General features: G+C 43.4%; 1 long non-coding RNA gene across 1 annotated transcript in view; it reads right to left on the bottom strand.

The window, feature by feature from the left end:
- Window positions 1-12,791: 12,791 nt before the first annotated feature.
- LOC144141361 (uncharacterized) overlaps window positions 12,792-17,002 on the bottom strand; it is a 95,977-nt gene continuing 91,766 nt past the window's right edge. Inside the window, exons 3-4 of the long non-coding RNA XR_013316550.1 lie at window positions 14,325-14,363; window positions 12,792-13,043 (exon numbers count right to left, since the gene is read on the bottom strand). This is a non-coding gene — a long non-coding RNA (uncharacterized LOC144141361). The remainder of the gene's footprint in view (window positions 13,044-14,324; window positions 14,364-17,002) is intronic.

Genomic DNA, 17,002 nt, shown 5'->3' with positions numbered 1-17,002 from the left:
CAAACAGTGCTGTTTCGGGAGAGCAGTCATGGTGGCGGCTTCATGCAACCTTACTCCGCAACTGTGATTCACGAAATGTTCAGTTAACCAGCCAGCAATCTTTAAAATAAGGTATAAAACATTAATGTCACAAAAAGGGTGGGTATCAATGTAGAATACCATTATTTCCCGAAATTTCCAGCCTTTCGTGCGGCGGTGGGTTAAGAGTAGCGCCCAATTATTGAATGTCGCGGTTCGTATCCCAGCACGGTGTTGATTGTTCTTTTTTTCACACCTTTAAATGGCACGGTTGCGAATCGTATTTGCGAATCCGAAACAAAACATTTTGGATGACTTTGGAACTATTGAATCAAACGCCAATGCATCGACTAAAATCACAGGCAAAATTTGTTCTGTTCTGAACTCGTGCTTTGTATATTAAAATGCAATTGTACTTTCACCGGACAAAACACTGATGCGTGCATTTTGTTTAATTTTTATGTCATTTGTAGGGCTGGAGAGTGGGGTAGGAAGGAGTACAGGGCCGTGGCTGCCAAGTAATGATCATCGTTATCGTCATCCTTATTATACGCTGGTCTACTGCAGGACGAAGGCGTTTCCCATCGAGCTCCAACGACTCCTGTCCTGCGCTACTCGAGTCCACAGTTTTCTCCCGATGTTTTGTATTTTATCCCACCTTTGTGTTAGCGGCCTTCCCCTTCTTCTATATCCACCTTTTTGCGTCCATTCTTTTGCCCTAATAGTCCACTGGTTGCCGCTTCGTGTGATTTTATGGCTAGCCCAAGTCCGTTTCTCTTTCTTTATTTGAACTAAGATATCATAATTTTAGTTGGTTCTCTTATCGGGGTAGCACGCCTCTTGTCCCTCTGTGTCATACCTAACATTATTTGTTCCATGGCCCGTTAAGCCGATATGAGTTTGCTTTCTGGTTGTTTAGTAAAGCTCGAAGTTTGAACTCCGTATGTCACCACCGCCAGCATGCACTGGTTTCAGATTTTTAGTGAGAGAGGTAGCTTACTTTTCATTATTTGGGAGTGCTTGCCTAGTGCTCCCTAAAGTAAACCTATTTTGTGCCGTATTTCTCTCTCGTGGTTGCGGTCAGCACTAACCATGTGTCCAAGATAGTTTAATTTTTTTACTTCTAGCGTTTCGTTTTCTAAGTTGAAGATGACGTTTTCGGCATGCTTATTCCTCATTACTGTAGATTTGTTCATATTTATTTTTAGCCCCATGGCCGTACTTTCTGATTGAAGTTCCTCAAGCACTTCTTGAAGCTGTCCTACCGTCTTACTGACAAATACGATGTCGTCCACAAACTTCAAATGGCTTAACTATTCTCATTTCATCCTTAATCTTATGTTTTCCCAGTCCAGATTTCTAAATACCCTTGCCAGACATGCTGTGAATATAATTTGAACGATGGTATCTCCCTATCTTATTTCTTTTCGAATCCAAAATTCATCGCTTTGCTTGCGGAGGGTAGTCGGGCTTCTGCATTCATCATCTATGTCTTCCCAAAGTCTGTGTAAAGCAACAATCAAAAGTTTACAAACCAGGAAAAAGGCAATTTTATGCTATTCCTATTCTGGCAGCAGCCAGATAAACTGCAGTGCGTTTGGGAGATTTTGTATAGTAACTTCAGTAAAAAAAATACGGCATAAAGTACTCCGGCCTGCCTTGCTGGAGAGAAATGGCCCAAATTTGCTGCTTCTGTGGTCTGTAATCTTTTGCCCTCGGGTGTATGTTTCGCAATTCCCGGGATTTTAGTGCTACTAAACCGACTGTGGTGATGAGGGAATCTAACACTTTCTAGTAATCTATAAATATCACGCCAAGGGGTTTATTGTGCTGCTCAAAATTTTATAACACTTTGGTGACGGCATGTGTGTGATCCATATTTGAGTGCCGCAAACCCAGCCCGCTCTCTGGGTTGTGGGCAATCCAGGCCGTCGCTTATGATGCTAGGTTTAACTTTTGTAAACAGCTTATAAACAACTAAGGCTGGTCTGATGGGTCTGTAATTCTTGAGGGTCTAGGAAAATTTCTTCCTAATATTCCGAATAATTTTGCAATTTTCAATGCTGCGGGTACTGTTTTGTGAGTTCAAGAAGTCTCAAAATGCTACAGCGGGCATTTGGAGTACAATATCTCCTCTCTCCTTTGAAAGGTTTACCATCATGCCGGCGCCCCCTGCAGCGTTATTCTATTTTTATGCCTTTGAGAGCCTTCTACGCCCGCTCTTTAAGTAGTATTGGGACATCGCAAGTTGTGCTTGTACTGCTAGTAGTTTCCACTGGTCTAACATCACTTCTATACAGCGGGTTGTAGCATCGTTCTGGAACATTTATTATCTCGTCCAAGTTGTGCGTAACGTTTCCCTGCTCATCTCTCAGTGCGTGCATCCTGTCTTTGCCGATGGCTAGCTTCCTCTTAGTAGCTTTCAAGCTTCCCCCTATTTGCAGCGTTTCCTCGATGCCTGCTGTGTTACATGGACGAACGTCGTTTGTTTTACTTCTGTATATCAGTTTTGACAGCTCTGGTAATTCAATCCGATCTACCGTACTTGACACTTTCTGGTTCAATCATTTGGCAATTATTTTCCTGGTTTTCATAGTTAGTGTTTCTGTTTTTCCTTACATGTTGCCTCTCCTACAGCTGCAGCTGATTCACTGAGTGGCGATGTTAGGTTGTCATTTAGTTCTGTTTGCCCTGACCTCATTCTGCTCCTTCCAAAACGAGAAATTGTATTCAAGAGCCATTATAAAATGCTAGATACGAACCTGACTGATTGCATGCAGTTTCCTAGTTTTTACAAGTTTCCTTCTTTCGCTTTTGAGATTCAGCTAAGCTTGCATCTAACCATTTATTAAACGCTGCTCCGAATTTTATTTAGCACCCTTACGTCTTGCACGATACCCACGTTGTCACTTAAAATGAAGTTAATTTCGTTTTTGATACCATCATGACTTTTTCATGTCCATTTTCTATTCTTCCCATTGCAGAAGAAAGTGTTCACCGACCTCAGTCTATTTCTCCCGGAAAATACTCCACATACTACATACCAAACCCTCCACATATTGCTATTGTCAGCACAAAGCACGTAAAAATTGAACGAACAGCATTTACAGAAATAAAATAGGCTCCAGGCCACCAGGAAAAAAGCGAGGGTAGGATAATTATTTTGTGCAATCATATGCTCAATAGAATAATGAGGAGGATGCGCAGAGCCTCAAAACTCACTTAACTCTTCGGTGACCGCTCGTAGTATCAATTACGGTGCAGTTGCCTAGGAGTTGATAAACACAGGGTCGCACAGAAGTTTTCCGAAAAAGGGAATTCGAAAAGGGAATGCATCGCGCACTCCAAAAATGTACCTGTTCCGTGCCGTGCAACCCTTCGGCTGCTTTTGTGTTACGGTAAAAAATGCTTAGAAGCAAAAAACCATGCAATGTAGAATGGTGCAATAAGTGGGATATGCTTATACATTTTGACAACACGGTTCACATGCACATCAGAAACAAAAAAAATAAATCTAATTTTATGTATAGTACCGACGATTACCAAAATAAACAAGTGGAGCAACGTAAGTTCCTGGGATTAACCTTGACGTCCCGACTTATCTTGTCAACGCATATAAATAACATATGTCCCTCCTTGAGCAAGAAGTTGGGATTCCTGAAGCATAAATTAGGGGTGCCCCCTCCCCACTTAGACTTATTGCATACAAATCCATCGTAAGACCCACGCTGGAATACGGGAGCATTGTCTAGGACTCCTCCTCTAACACTAATAAAGAAAAGCTTTAAAAAATTCAGAGATTGCCAGATTGTTTTACATATAAACGTTTTAAACGTCGCGACTCCCCTTCATCTTTGCTATAGCTGACAAACCTTGAGCCATTGGCCAACCGACGTAAAAATGCCCGTCTATGAAATGACCCAATTTACAATTTGGGTTGGGATGCTACGCTTTAATTTTTTGTTCTTAGTTTCGAAGGTGGAACTCTATTGATTGCTTTCGAAAAGTTTATTAGAACTGCGTCAATCGGTCTGCCCTCGTCAAGCACTAGTGCCATCTCACGAACGGTAACTGCTAATTGTGTTGCAGTTGAAAAACCCTGCCTCTGAAAGCTGCAATCTTTGTTCAAATTGCCTCAAAAAAGGGCCTTCGTTCGAGCCCAGCTAACCGTCGTCCTGTTGCAGAGTTTTTGAAGACAACCGACTTAAAATCCGTTCGGAGCTCTAAAGAAGCTTGGTCAGACTTCCGAGGCTACATTTGCCACTTTGCCTTCTTCATAGCGCTGTTTACAAAGCTTCTTGGTGGTGACAGTACGGTTGCCCCTTTTTCTCCTGCCTGCCGGTAAACGTTCCAGAGGTTTCGCCCACCCTGCAATCGCACAGCGCCTGTAAAACTTTATACCTGCGACAAATAAGTTAGCTTTAGGGCTGTTATTTAACAAAAAATTCAGAGCCCTTCCACCCCGTGAAAAGGGACGGCCAGCAAAGCTGCGATGCCGAGCCTCCACGTGAGGTTTGACTTGGTAGTAGTCTAAGGGGTGCACGAAGTAAAACACATTTGTTTGTAATTTGCGATTGAGCATTGTTCCTGGTTATTAGCTGAAAGTCCAGTCCTGGCCAGTCACTGCTCCTCGCGCATGCTCAGCACGCCTCTTACCGAGCCACGTGAAATGGCTATCAAGCGGCTCCGACGCATCGTCAGACTTGGGTACTGCGCAATTCAGGCGCACACCTGGGCACGCGCCGGCGCCAGTGCGTCTGCCGCGGCCATGACACCACCCAATCCAACACAATCCACTTTAATCTAATCCAATCCAAATCCAAGACAAGAGCCAATCCAATCGAATCGAATCCAATCCTATGCCCCTCGGGCTTGCGAAGGACGGCCTTTCACGGCACACGCGAAACTGCTGAACCTCGGCCAGTTTAGCTTACGCTACAAAACAAACAGGAATCGTGGGTAGAAAATTTATTATAACGCGGGTATGGTAATCCCGGCGCATGCTCTATGAAGGCCCTAAGACCTCTGTAATTTTGTATGATTTTTTTCGTGTCCCGGGGGTGTGGCGCGCAGTTTTACGATTCCGGGGATTTAGGTGGGCTCCGGAACGTGGCGCTACGCTCGCTAGCGATTCCTTTCTACATCGCTCTGGGACCGGAGATGATCTGCTGGATCCTAGCCATTTACAGCTTTGCTGTAAAAACCAGCTTTTGACCGATATGTCGTTGCTTACGCAAGTTGCACCAAGCAAAGCCAGAATCAAATGTTTCGGTTACCCACAAGGATCTTTTGTCGGCAAGTGCCCAAAAGTGGGTCTGTACCAAGAGCTACAATCTAGAGACGGCGACCGTTATCAATAAAATTGAGCGGTGGCTTCATAGGTAGCGCGGTAATCTCACAAGCCGGTGCGATGTTCGGAAGGAGGGGTAGGAAGCATGCAGGGGCCCTTTTGCGAAAACTGCACTGGTGGTGGATGTTGGCTGGTTCACCTCAGTGGCAGCAGGGCCGCCTCTGGTTGGCAACACGCAATAGGTCGTGCTTGCGAAGCTGGCGCAGAATTGGGGCTTCAAGTAGGAGAAGGGCTGAGGACCGAACGTTTCATTTGAACCGAGCGAAGGAAAACATCTGGCTTGGGAAAGCAGTTTAATCCGCGCGGCAGCGAACGCATAAGAGTCGGTGCATGTGATGTCGTGTTGGCGTCGAAAGCCATGGTGTACGACATTAGGGATTGGCACATTGGCTGCTTTGCTAGCATATATAGAAAAGGCAAGGGGAATTTTCGGGCACACTGCATGGGCGACTAAGACTTGCGCAAATTCAGACGCAATGATACATTACTCAGTGAGTTTTAGAGGCGAAGCTCCTCTTGCTCGGGCCCTGTCCTGTCCCTCGTTGCTGCTGCATACGGCACGGCACATTAATGATGATTGTGGCAGTATCCCCTAGGGATTGGCCAACTAAAGATTGGACGAAGAGGACAAAATGTTCAAAGCTTTAGTTCCTACCCAACAAGAAGAAGAGGAAGAAGAAGAGGTTGTCGTTCGTCGCCTGCGAGCTCAAGAATTGTGCCGGGGGTACACGACACAAGACTCTCTGCAGAAGGCGACGGCCAAGGTGGCTAAAATGCCACACACCGAATTCGCAAACTTACCCATGGAGATTCTCATCATCCAAAACAACCCCTACATAATCACCACGAACATCGACGTCGTCGACGGGCTTGTCAACGGATAGTTGGAAAGCTTCACATGTCGAGCCTTTGTATGATGTGCGGGGGAATGTTTCACGGTTTTAGCGATAAGCATATTTGCTTCACCTCTCTCATCATCATTCACTAAGTGGAGATGGCGGAATTTTGTTCTTTCAAGAGCCTGCTGATAAGATAGCAAGCGTAGCTATCTTTTTCAATAGTTGAGCAAGCAGAGATGCTTGGTAATATTATCGTGGCCATGCAGTCGCATTTGCATGAACCCCGCTGTAGATTCCACTAGATTACTGAATATTTATTTATGATGTCGGCGACCGAACTCTTGCGTTTTGAGGACAACAGCGAAGATCTGCTATGTGCCGCCATGCTTCAAATGATGTATTTTGTAGTCTTTGCTATTTCAGGACCGGGAAGCCTTAGACAACGAACTATATCCCCAGCGAAGAGAGGTACGCTTTCGCATGACTTTTCAAAGCAGGCTTCTAGCTGACGATATGCTTGGTTGCGGCGGCTGGACGTTCCCGAGGTCTCTCGCATTTAGCAACAAAATTCGTCCGTTATGTGCAAGTGCTCTTAGGGGTTCTCAGGCAAGGTATTTGCACCTGCCTCGAGAGAAATTGACATTATTGAGCTTTTGGATAGAACTCCACCGGGAAACAACAGTAACACGCGAGAACTGTATTAGCCATTATTTAGCGTGTCCGTTAGGCTAGCCGTCCAAGAAGGCCGGGACGCGGGGCTGCTGAGCATGCTACCGATGTAGGCAGGGCCTTTGACACTCCCTCAGCCTAACTGCCTGGACACATTCGGGTGGAATCAAAGAGAGACACATGTTACGGAGGAACAGCGTGTTTTTATGAGCCATGGTCTTCCCAGGCTAATGTCCGGGTGCGTCATACGCATCGCTGGCATCCTGTAGCGGCATTGCGTTCTCAGAAACACAGACGTAAGCTGGCTTTGGACAGGGGGGACTATTCACTGCGCGATCGAAATAGCTGGAAGTTTGTGATAGAGCGAGCACGCAGTAGTGGTGATGACATGGCGAACCACTGCTAAGAAAAAACCGCTAGCCAACGCCCTTGGCTGTCATGTGCTGTGCCGTATTGTGTGGTGGGTGCCCACAAAGGTGGGCTTGTGCATCCGACCTTATAACGGCGTTTCACGCTTTTTGAAAAATTAGATCATGGGGAGGTTGCAGTTCTACACGTGACAATACATATAATTTATTATGACTTTGTATTACCATCTTCAGAAAAACGGGTGCAGAACAGCTGAAAATGTTGTTTGGACATATATGAAAAGTATAAAAAAACCGCCCAGGAACGGTAGTTTTACAATTGCAATGTAAACACAATAAAGTTTACTAAAGAAATTCCAATGTAGTTGAATTTAGATGTTATTTTGGCTTAAGCACTCGTGCAGTGGGCCTATAAATGAGGCGTGGTGCCCCTGAGCGCAAGGACTCGGGTGCTATTCCGTGCGGCGATGGCAGCTTTACTGATGGAGGCGGCAAGCGAAAATGCCAGTGCCTTCCAGATGTCGGCGCACGTTAAACATCCTAATGTGGTCAACATTAATACGGAGCCCTCCACTACGGCGGGACTCATCGCCTGCGTATCGTCGGCGCAGTAAACCCACACTTATCAATCAATTATTCAAATTTGGTTTGGTGAAAAGTTAGTATACCAGCGTTTTGGGAACACCATAAAAGGTATTAGGAGAGCGATAAAAAAACAATCTCTCGCTGTTGTTTTGGTTTAAACTGCGAAGTATGCAGATTATCTAGAATTGCTTTTGTGCTAATAAAATTTATGAGCATTTTGAATTTTGACAAAACTGACTTATGTTTTTAATGGTTGGCCGTTAGCTTCTGAAAGGTGGGTTCAATCTCGCTTCAAATATTTCTGAGCAGTTACGGTAGAAGTATGGTGTGGCTTTAGACGACGCTCCCAAAATCTGAGTTCATAAACTTCTGCAAATTTCCCTGGGTCACTCACAATTGCTGGCCAATGCTTCGAATGTGAATGTATATAAGAAAGAACATGGTGTCGTTGCAACCGAAGAGAAATTGATTAATAATGATCTCAGGAGCTTTGGATGGGCACTGTCGCCTTTGCGACGCTCAATTTTTAGCCATTGCAGGCTGTAAAATTGCGGTGCGAAGGGAACTTTATAAGGAAGCGTTAGAAGCGCGAAAGGCTCACTTATACGTCGTATGTTCCGCCACTTCCGCTTCGAGAGCTCTCGTTGCCGGCCATCCACAGGAAGCTTTTTAGAGCGCGTTTACGTGTAATTTGTGTGTTTCCACCGAAGGCAAACTCTCTATAATCGCGGTTTGAACAAATAACAATTGATTCTACCAGGGGCTTTTCCCAGGGGCAATCACTTTGCGAAATAAGCAACACACACCCATGAACGTAAAAGCCGCCAGATGACTTTTCCCTCAGCGGCTTTAACGTTCGGTGTGGCGCTAATAGAGCCCCAAAGCAAAAGTGACGGGAACCGAAGACGTGTCTGTGAGCCTATGCGCTTCTATCGCTCAAATGTTTATTGAGGTGATAAGATCATTTTGCACCTAATTCGTGCAGAAAAAAAAACATTTTTCATAAAAAAGACGTTGAAATAATATAGGCGGATTTCCGCGAGAAAAAAAAAAAACATACGGAAATTATAAAAAGGTATATATGCTGAGCATCTGAGACTCGGCCCTCTGATGTCAGCGTTTTAAACCGTGACCCTACATGCGTGACTACAAGACCTGAACAGCACATCTTGTGGCTGTGTCGCTATAACACTGCGCGCCATTTTTCAGGCTCGCGTAGTTTATCAAGACCGATTCAACTTCCTCACGATGTCAGAGTGGGAGGGACTCGAATCAGTGAACAGCTTCGTTTCTCTGGCAAAAGTCGGCCTACAAGCCTACTCCACTGACTCAAAAACTTCGGTAAAATTGTGGTCACGTTGCTGAACCTACCTAATCTAAGTAATTGTACGCTTTGCATTGATACTTTGTGAAATTGGTGAGCACCACACTAATGACCACAGTACAGGGTACAACGAGGCTTAATTTTATATTAACGCTGTCGTTATTCCGGAGCTTGAGGCACAGGTGCAAATTGAGGCGATCTCAAACAGGCGTTACGACAAAGTAGTAGCCGGGGTATTATTGAAGCATACATTGGTAACTAGTGTGGGATTTTATTGCAGTCTGAGTTTTGTTTGTGAAAAATTTGTTCCTGAAAAGAAAAACTAACTTAAATAAACGTATAAACTTTACTGAGGTTCCGTCAAGTATTTAGACTTTGTTAACCACTGTTAGACACGGGGCAAACTCTTCAAGGGCATCATCGTCATCATCGTTGTTGCCTCGGTCGCACATACCGTGACTTTCATATCGTGGACCGAACTGCGCATCGCAACAGATTGTTGAAAATTGTTGAGGGCTCAACACTTCCGCCATTGTTACTGCAATTTCAAGCGAGTGTGTTCGTTTTTGCTTTGTGGCAGCGAAAAAATATTTCCAGAGCAAATCCCGGCAACTTGTATCCCATAAAACTTTTCATGACAGTTTTTGGCAACAAACGAGGAAACTTTTGTTAGTTCCGACTGCGGGAGCTGATGGCATTGCGTTTAAGAGAAGTAACCCCTGCAAAGGATCAGTGATGCTGTGAATTTGAAACTATATTTCTTGTAATCCTGGATGTTTAAATGTCTCCTGTACAATCTTATAACAAGGGTAGAAACGGCATTCAAACTGTCTGCATCTTGAAGAAAAAGCAAACAAAGCGCACGTATATATTCTGTGCTATTACCTGTTCACGCAGCATAGCACGATTATTGAGAAGTGGTGGAAATTTTATTTCACCTTAAGTATTTGTAAATTTAAAAGGTTTCAAATATTGTGCATACTATTGTTATTAGGCTGACATTTCTGGCTGGAATACCCATAATAAAAATTGCTATCAATATCTGTTAAAAGAGGAGGTGCTTTGTTTTTATAGCAAATAAAGGGTGTGTATTGTTTTTAGGAATGTTTATTTTTGTACGGTTATAAGAAACCCGAAATTGCCCTACAATATTTGGTGGAAGGGGTTGTTGTTATGTGGGGTGGTTAGACTACCCATGAGACAAGGAAGTGGGTTATGACATCAGAAGGATGCAAATATATTGATGAGTCCAATAATGTATACATAAAACGAACTGACATATGTTCTATCTGCTACAGTTGCTGGTAAATAGTTCACACAGGAAAATGTAGCCGTCACTTTAGGTGGTCAAGCTCCAAGACGGCCGATGGCGTCGGTACCATTGCTGTGCCACTGTCCGGGTCTAGGAAATACGTGGCGTCGTGGGCCGTACGCTCGCTGCTCCGAAACTACAACTGTGCTTCTAAATTAACGAAATTGCTGAGAGCGTGGAAGGTCACTAGAATGGTGTAATTTGGATTTCGGTTTCTTCGGTATTCGTGTCATGAAAGCCCTGCGCTCATTGGGCTCTCTGCTAAATCCGAACTACCCACGCTCCCTTTAGCATCGTCGCCCGTTCTCCTCCGTTCCATTGCTGGTTTTGTTGAATTTAATGGTATCTAATTACAGAAAGAAGATGCAGTTTGGCTTAGATGTTTCCTGGGTGTTTTGTATAGCCGAGAGATCGCTTACCACCGTGCATTTTCCTAGCTCCCCTTTGGCCAGAGCTTCGGAGTGCGCGGCTGGCATGTTTTGTTTTCCCAAAAGACTACTGTCGTCGATGAGCGGCACCTACATTTTATTTCCAAAACAGTCTTTTTTTTCGGTAGATGAATAAAAAGAAGTACTAAAGTGTTATTTTAGCATTAAATTGGCTATATGTGAGGCTTCCTAACAATATCGCTCGTCGTTAGTTTTTATGGAAGGCCAGACTGCACCTTTTCTAGAATATTTTAGATTTCTTTCGTAGTACTGAAAAAACTGGAATTTTGTTATGCTGCAGAAGCAAAATATACAGAAACATTTCCACTGATAAGGTTATGAGAACTCTGCGAATTTGTTTCAGGTTTCACGAAGATATTCTTCTAGATTCGCCGAACATACCTTCAAAAACTTCAAATAGGAGAGCCCTCAAAAACGCTTACCAGCCGGAACTTGCGGATTATAAAGTTCCATTTCAACTTCTGCGTTTAAAAGCAGTCGGGCGGGCTTTGCTAAAATTTATATATTTTTTGAGATCGTAATACCAAAACTTTGCAGTATACCGCCGTTAAGCGAGTCCATCTTTTCAGCCAGTTGGTTTTCGTTTTACGCACTCGTTTTTTCATGTAGATACCATGCCTAGTGTGGCATACGGTATATATGCATCCTTTACAACCATCACTACGTCAATATAGATTTTCCGAAGTTTATGAAGACTGAGTAAAACGCTCTATTGCTCTTGTTCTAACGATGGCAGTGATTAGACTTAATTTGCAAATCAAAGCGAAAGTGAAGTAGATACGCCTATTTTCCAAGGAAGAACTATTCAGAGCTGAAATAGTAATTAACGCTTTTACAATCAATTCCAATGTGTCAAACAATTGACTGTGTTAGTATCACTGAGAGCTTCTGTAATGTAAATAGACAGTGGATAAACAATAAAAACGGCACACGCAGAGACCATGTTGAGCATTGTATAAACGTTGTGTTTTGAAAGATGGCTCATATTCTCGGCCTTAACGGAACTCTGCAGCATGTATGGACCAATACCCAACACAACCAAGATTTGCTATGTTAGTTTATTTACTGCACAAGTGAAGTTGACCTTGCTTACAGAATAACGCTGGATATGTCAACACTAACGAAGTTTGCAGAGTATATAGACTGTACATAAATGAATTTTCTTAGAATAGGAGCTAACATTCGAAAACATAAGAAGAAATACGATTAATAAACGAGCCCACCAAAAAGTCATCTGCTAGAAAGACCAAATTAGGTGAAGTGTCGAAGGAGCATATATTACACGCATGTACAAAATCAGGGCTAAAATTGTTTGTTTCAAGTACAAACATTCTTGCCGCGGCGATTCACTCGAAAAGAGAGTACATAAATTCCTGTAGAAATTGAATTGGCCAAGTTAACCCATTTTTTTGATGCGGTAAAAATAAGAGGGCCAAAATTGTTGGTTCTATTATGCGTAAGGTGGACCTTTTTACGAATCGTCTTTGTGTGGTTATAGGCATGACAAACTAAATAGAGATTCGATTTTTTTTACGTCAAATTTTAGAACTTCTAGAACAGGTTCAGTCAAGCTATTTTTATGCTCACAGAAAAACTGGTTAGTTGTAGGGTAAGTTTCCTACATGCTATACTTGATGGGCGGTGCTAGTCAGCTGATAAACTAAATGTGTCAGTGGTTTCCTAATGATTTTGAAGCGTTTTCAAGATGATTATATTTAGGAACCTGAACCGCAGAGTCATAGGCCAGTTTAGGGCAAATAATTGCTTCGTCAGTAGCAATTATAGATCTGAAGGTTCAAGAGTACAGTGGAGCCATAGGCTCCCGAGTAATACATGTATTTGTTAGAAATGATACCGGTTTCAAGAATGGCAGGTTTCTTTACTTTTTATTAGGCGAGTACTTCTGTTACAAACAATAAAACTGTTACAGATCAAATAGCGCGATTTTCTTCGTCCGAAGATTAGTGAAAAGAGCCATCATTTCGGAGCACCATGTTTTTCGCAGCCAGTGATGTATAGCTGCCTTGGCAATCCACATTCGCCTCTCTCACCGAATGCAGCGCCGCAAGCATTTGGAATCGTTTCAGAGAAACCACGAACACGGAGGTCGCACCAATGTATATCGTTCCCTAGAATAAAGAAGACAGATAATTATTTTGTCTTGTCAAAGCACAAAAATAATGCAAGTGTCTGAATGTCAACTCAAGTTATATAAGATGTAACAATGCGTTTTTTTCTTTCTCTTCTCCTGACTATCAGGAATGCTTTAAAGGGGGAAGCAAACAACAGACCTTCAATAATAAAGAGGAGATAAAAGAAGTGAGACAACCTTATTATATCTTTGTAAATTACTGTGGTGTTCGGATAGATATTGTTCATTTATCGTCGCAAAATAAACTCGATAGGTGACCGTTTGTTCCTCGTACTCGGCGAAACCAAGTCGAGCTTTTGGAGATCCGTACGCTGCGTTAAAACATCGGAGCCGTCGTTGGTGTGACTCATTAGGTTGTGATGCAGACATATTTTTGATTACAAACTCGTAATTTTTGCTACTTTTCTGGCTGATTTCAGAACAATCCTATAAAGCGTACTCTAGAGTAAAGAGCTTGTTTCTCCCAGATGTACCCAAGAGTAAGATGTTGCCTTTTTCAATGACAAAGGTTGAGAGAAGCAAAACGCGCTGAGAAGAAACGCTATGAAAACAAAGTGACGCCGAACAACCTGCAGCAGTTGTCCACAGCAGATTTTGTATGAAAATAACTTCCAATTTCTTTTTGAATTATGTCCGAAAGTTAAGAATTCATGATCACATCAGGACAACCTTCTTTCAACGTATATATATATATATATATATATATATATATATATATATATATATATATATATATATATATATATACATATATATATATATATATATATATATATATATATATATATATATATATATATATATATATATATATATATATATATATATATATATATATATATATATATATATTGTTTATGCTGTGGTGCTAAGAAAAACCGCAGAGGTTTTGAGAGCGCTGTGAACTAATTTGAACCTATGCTTATACGGAAGTAAATATATTAGATTCTTCTTTCTGCAAAAGTTCCGGTAGGGAGAAAGCAAAGCCACAAAATTTTATTATCCTACTTTTTTTGAACGGAGTTGTTGTAAACAGAATTCCCAAATACGTGCCCGCACTAAGTTTTCAGATGACAAAAATATGGATAGTGAAAACACAGACCCTGTTTATGTAAGAGCCTCAACTGAGAGCTTAATTCTCCTTGCTCGATAGTAGCATCATATAATGAATCCTGAAAAGGTACTGTTTGTATATTATTCTAAGGCATACATGACGCCTTCCAAATTCTATTAAGTGTTGGATTAGAAGCGCACTTACCGGGTGTTTTCGCTTGATAATTCTCTATTTTTCCAATCACTGCAAAAAAGACACAACTTTAAAAACTGCAAAACAAAGACATCAGTACCATATTGGATGCGACCATGTTGTCTAGTTGAATGTGAGTAACCACTGTACTTAAACGAGTTCATTTCACTTCTAACAATAGGGGAGTTTCAGCTATACTGCTTTTATAGTAATCCCTTTCCTGTAGAAATCTACAGGAGTTCACTCAAGAACATAATATGTGGCGGAACGGCAGTAAACGGAGCACCGTAGATGCGTCTGCGTCCACGAGAGAGCGCAAAAAGTTTGGACTTGTTTTCTTACAGTATTGAGCCCTTGACACGCCAAGCTACGAACTCAAAGCAGCACAACAGTTTTCTTATTATTATAAATATTAATAATAAAGCAAAGCTTTTTGCCTTTACCCCCCAGGGGTTCTTTCGCAACCGTTGGTGTCAACAGAAATCTCCCGCGAACAAATAAAAGAATTTACTGGACCGCCAGGAATCGAACCTGGAACTAATAGAGTACCACAGCGAGAGCCCGGTGTCTTACCGATTTAGCTACGAGCCCACGAGGGGACGGGCAAGGCAGGTGGTGCACTCACCGAGCGCATCTACGGGTTTATCCCCTGTATTCTCCCTGAATGCCACGTGGTAGTGTCACCCGACCTCTTGCGCTGATGTGCGCTCCGCCCACGGCATGTCTAGCGCCCTGTGCGCGCCTTGCGGGCGTGATAGAAATTACAAAAATTAAAGGACGCTCACACCAACTGAAGGCATCTCACTTCTAGTACGCCAATGTCCTAAAGCCTGTGACCTCCAGTGTTCAACTAAAAAATCACAGCTCCTTGTCGTCCGCCTTCACACCAAACGACACATCAAGGAACACATTCAAATACGCCTTGAGGCCCAGCACAGAATGTAACTCCGCTTGATGTACTCCCGGACTCTTGGCGACAAGGACTAAAGATTCTCCCTTTGCTTAAAAATATGAACCCCTCACACGACGGGGGTCACCGACAAGGACGGGCTCAAGCGCTAGACCCCACCCTCGGTGGGGATCATGAAGGTTTCCATACAGACACCTGCCAACATCGAGAGCAGCAGTACGTCATCATCGTGGCTACCTCCACAACCAACCTCCTTGCTTGTGCTGCACTCAATACCGAGGACATGACGGCAGCAGAAGAGGCAGCCATCGCCTTGCCTTTCACTCAACCAGGAGTACGTAAGGTAGTAACTGATGCTCAGCAAGCCTACCGGAATTACCAGTCAGGATTGGTGTCCAGATCTGCACTGCGTGTGCTTAAAAACTACTCCCTACATGATTCCGTTCAGCTCATCTGGAAACCCGCTAACGCTTTCATGAAGGGCAACGAATACACCCACCAAGCCTGCACTTTTACCCCCGGTGCTACGGAGCTGCACGAGGACAGTAACCCGCATGTCTTGTTCAAGGACACAACCCAGCATTACCGCCTACTGAGATAGACACTACCTTCGACTTACCCTGACCTTTGCATAGAACAACAAACTACCCTACGGCTCATACAATCCGGCTCCTGCCAACACCCTACGCGTCTTTGCTTAATGCACCCGAATCTCTACGACAATGAATGTAAATTTTGCTCAAAAGTAGGAGCCCTCTGCCACATAATCGGGCTGTGCGACTATAGCCCTGAGCACCCAACTCTCTTTCCATCAACTACTGAACAAGAGCCATTGGAGATGCTGCTGTCCATCCCCTCTTTGACTGGCCAGCTTCAGATGGTGAACAGAGCACAGGCGGCGCGGACCGAATATGGGCTACAGTGAAGAAAGAACCACTCCCCTGGGCCCCAATCTGGGCCGTTCAGAAATCTGAATAGAAGTATTTCCTCCACCTCCTTCTCCCTCTCTTACTCCTCTTTTTCCTCCTCCTCCTACTGCTCCTGCTCCTCCTTCGTCTCTGCCGCCTATCTGGTCGCCTCCGCCCGCCATGGCAGAGATAGAGATTTGAGATCGTCTAACACCGGGTTTGAGGTTTATTTTATAAAAAGTTCCACTCATGTGCTACACCAATGCATTTCATCGCAGCACCGTTCATGCATCATGCACTATTTTAACATTACCAAAACTACCTCTTTGAAGTAATAAAGGGTGTGGTTAAGGGCAGTTTCCTTCTCTCTGGTTTCACTATTTGCAGAGCTTCGTGAGTGAATTTAAGTGAGTCATATGAGTGATGTTTGTGGGTGCCGTTTACAGCTTTGCTTTCCAACCACATTCACAGGGTGGATTGGCGCAAATGTTTTTTTTTTCACGAGGCTTTGAATACACGTGTGGGCTGCCCAAGCCAAAAAAAGGCTTGTGGGGCCGTGCCCAGCAGCGGATGCACAGCAAAGACTCAGCGACGCAAACATTACGTCGTCGGTAAAAGACAAAGCAAAAAATAAAGCATGAAAAAGTAAGAAGAAAGTGCACACGTAGAAAACTGGACGTGTTCGTAAATATTCTAGGCGAAACAGCGCAAAAAAAGACAAGGACAGAGCGTAGGCACAGGGTAGCTGTGATACCCTACGTACACACGATTTAAAATATTCTGAAAAAAGTGGCCAGAGGTATGACGCGGACGTCGTCTTTTCTGCCACTCACAAGCTCTCTAAGCTCAGCAAAATTACTGACCCGGAGGCA

This window comes from Haemaphysalis longicornis, unplaced genomic scaffold (genome assembly GCF_048455015.1).
Source record: "Haemaphysalis longicornis isolate Haplotype H1 unplaced genomic scaffold, Haemaphysalis longicornis Haplotype H1 scaffold_6, whole genome shotgun sequence".
Classification (NCBI taxonomy): domain Eukaryota; kingdom Metazoa; phylum Arthropoda; class Arachnida; order Ixodida; family Ixodidae; genus Haemaphysalis; species Haemaphysalis longicornis.
The sequence above is the reverse complement of the archived record's forward strand: the minus strand, read 5'-3'. Positions and strand labels throughout refer to the sequence as shown.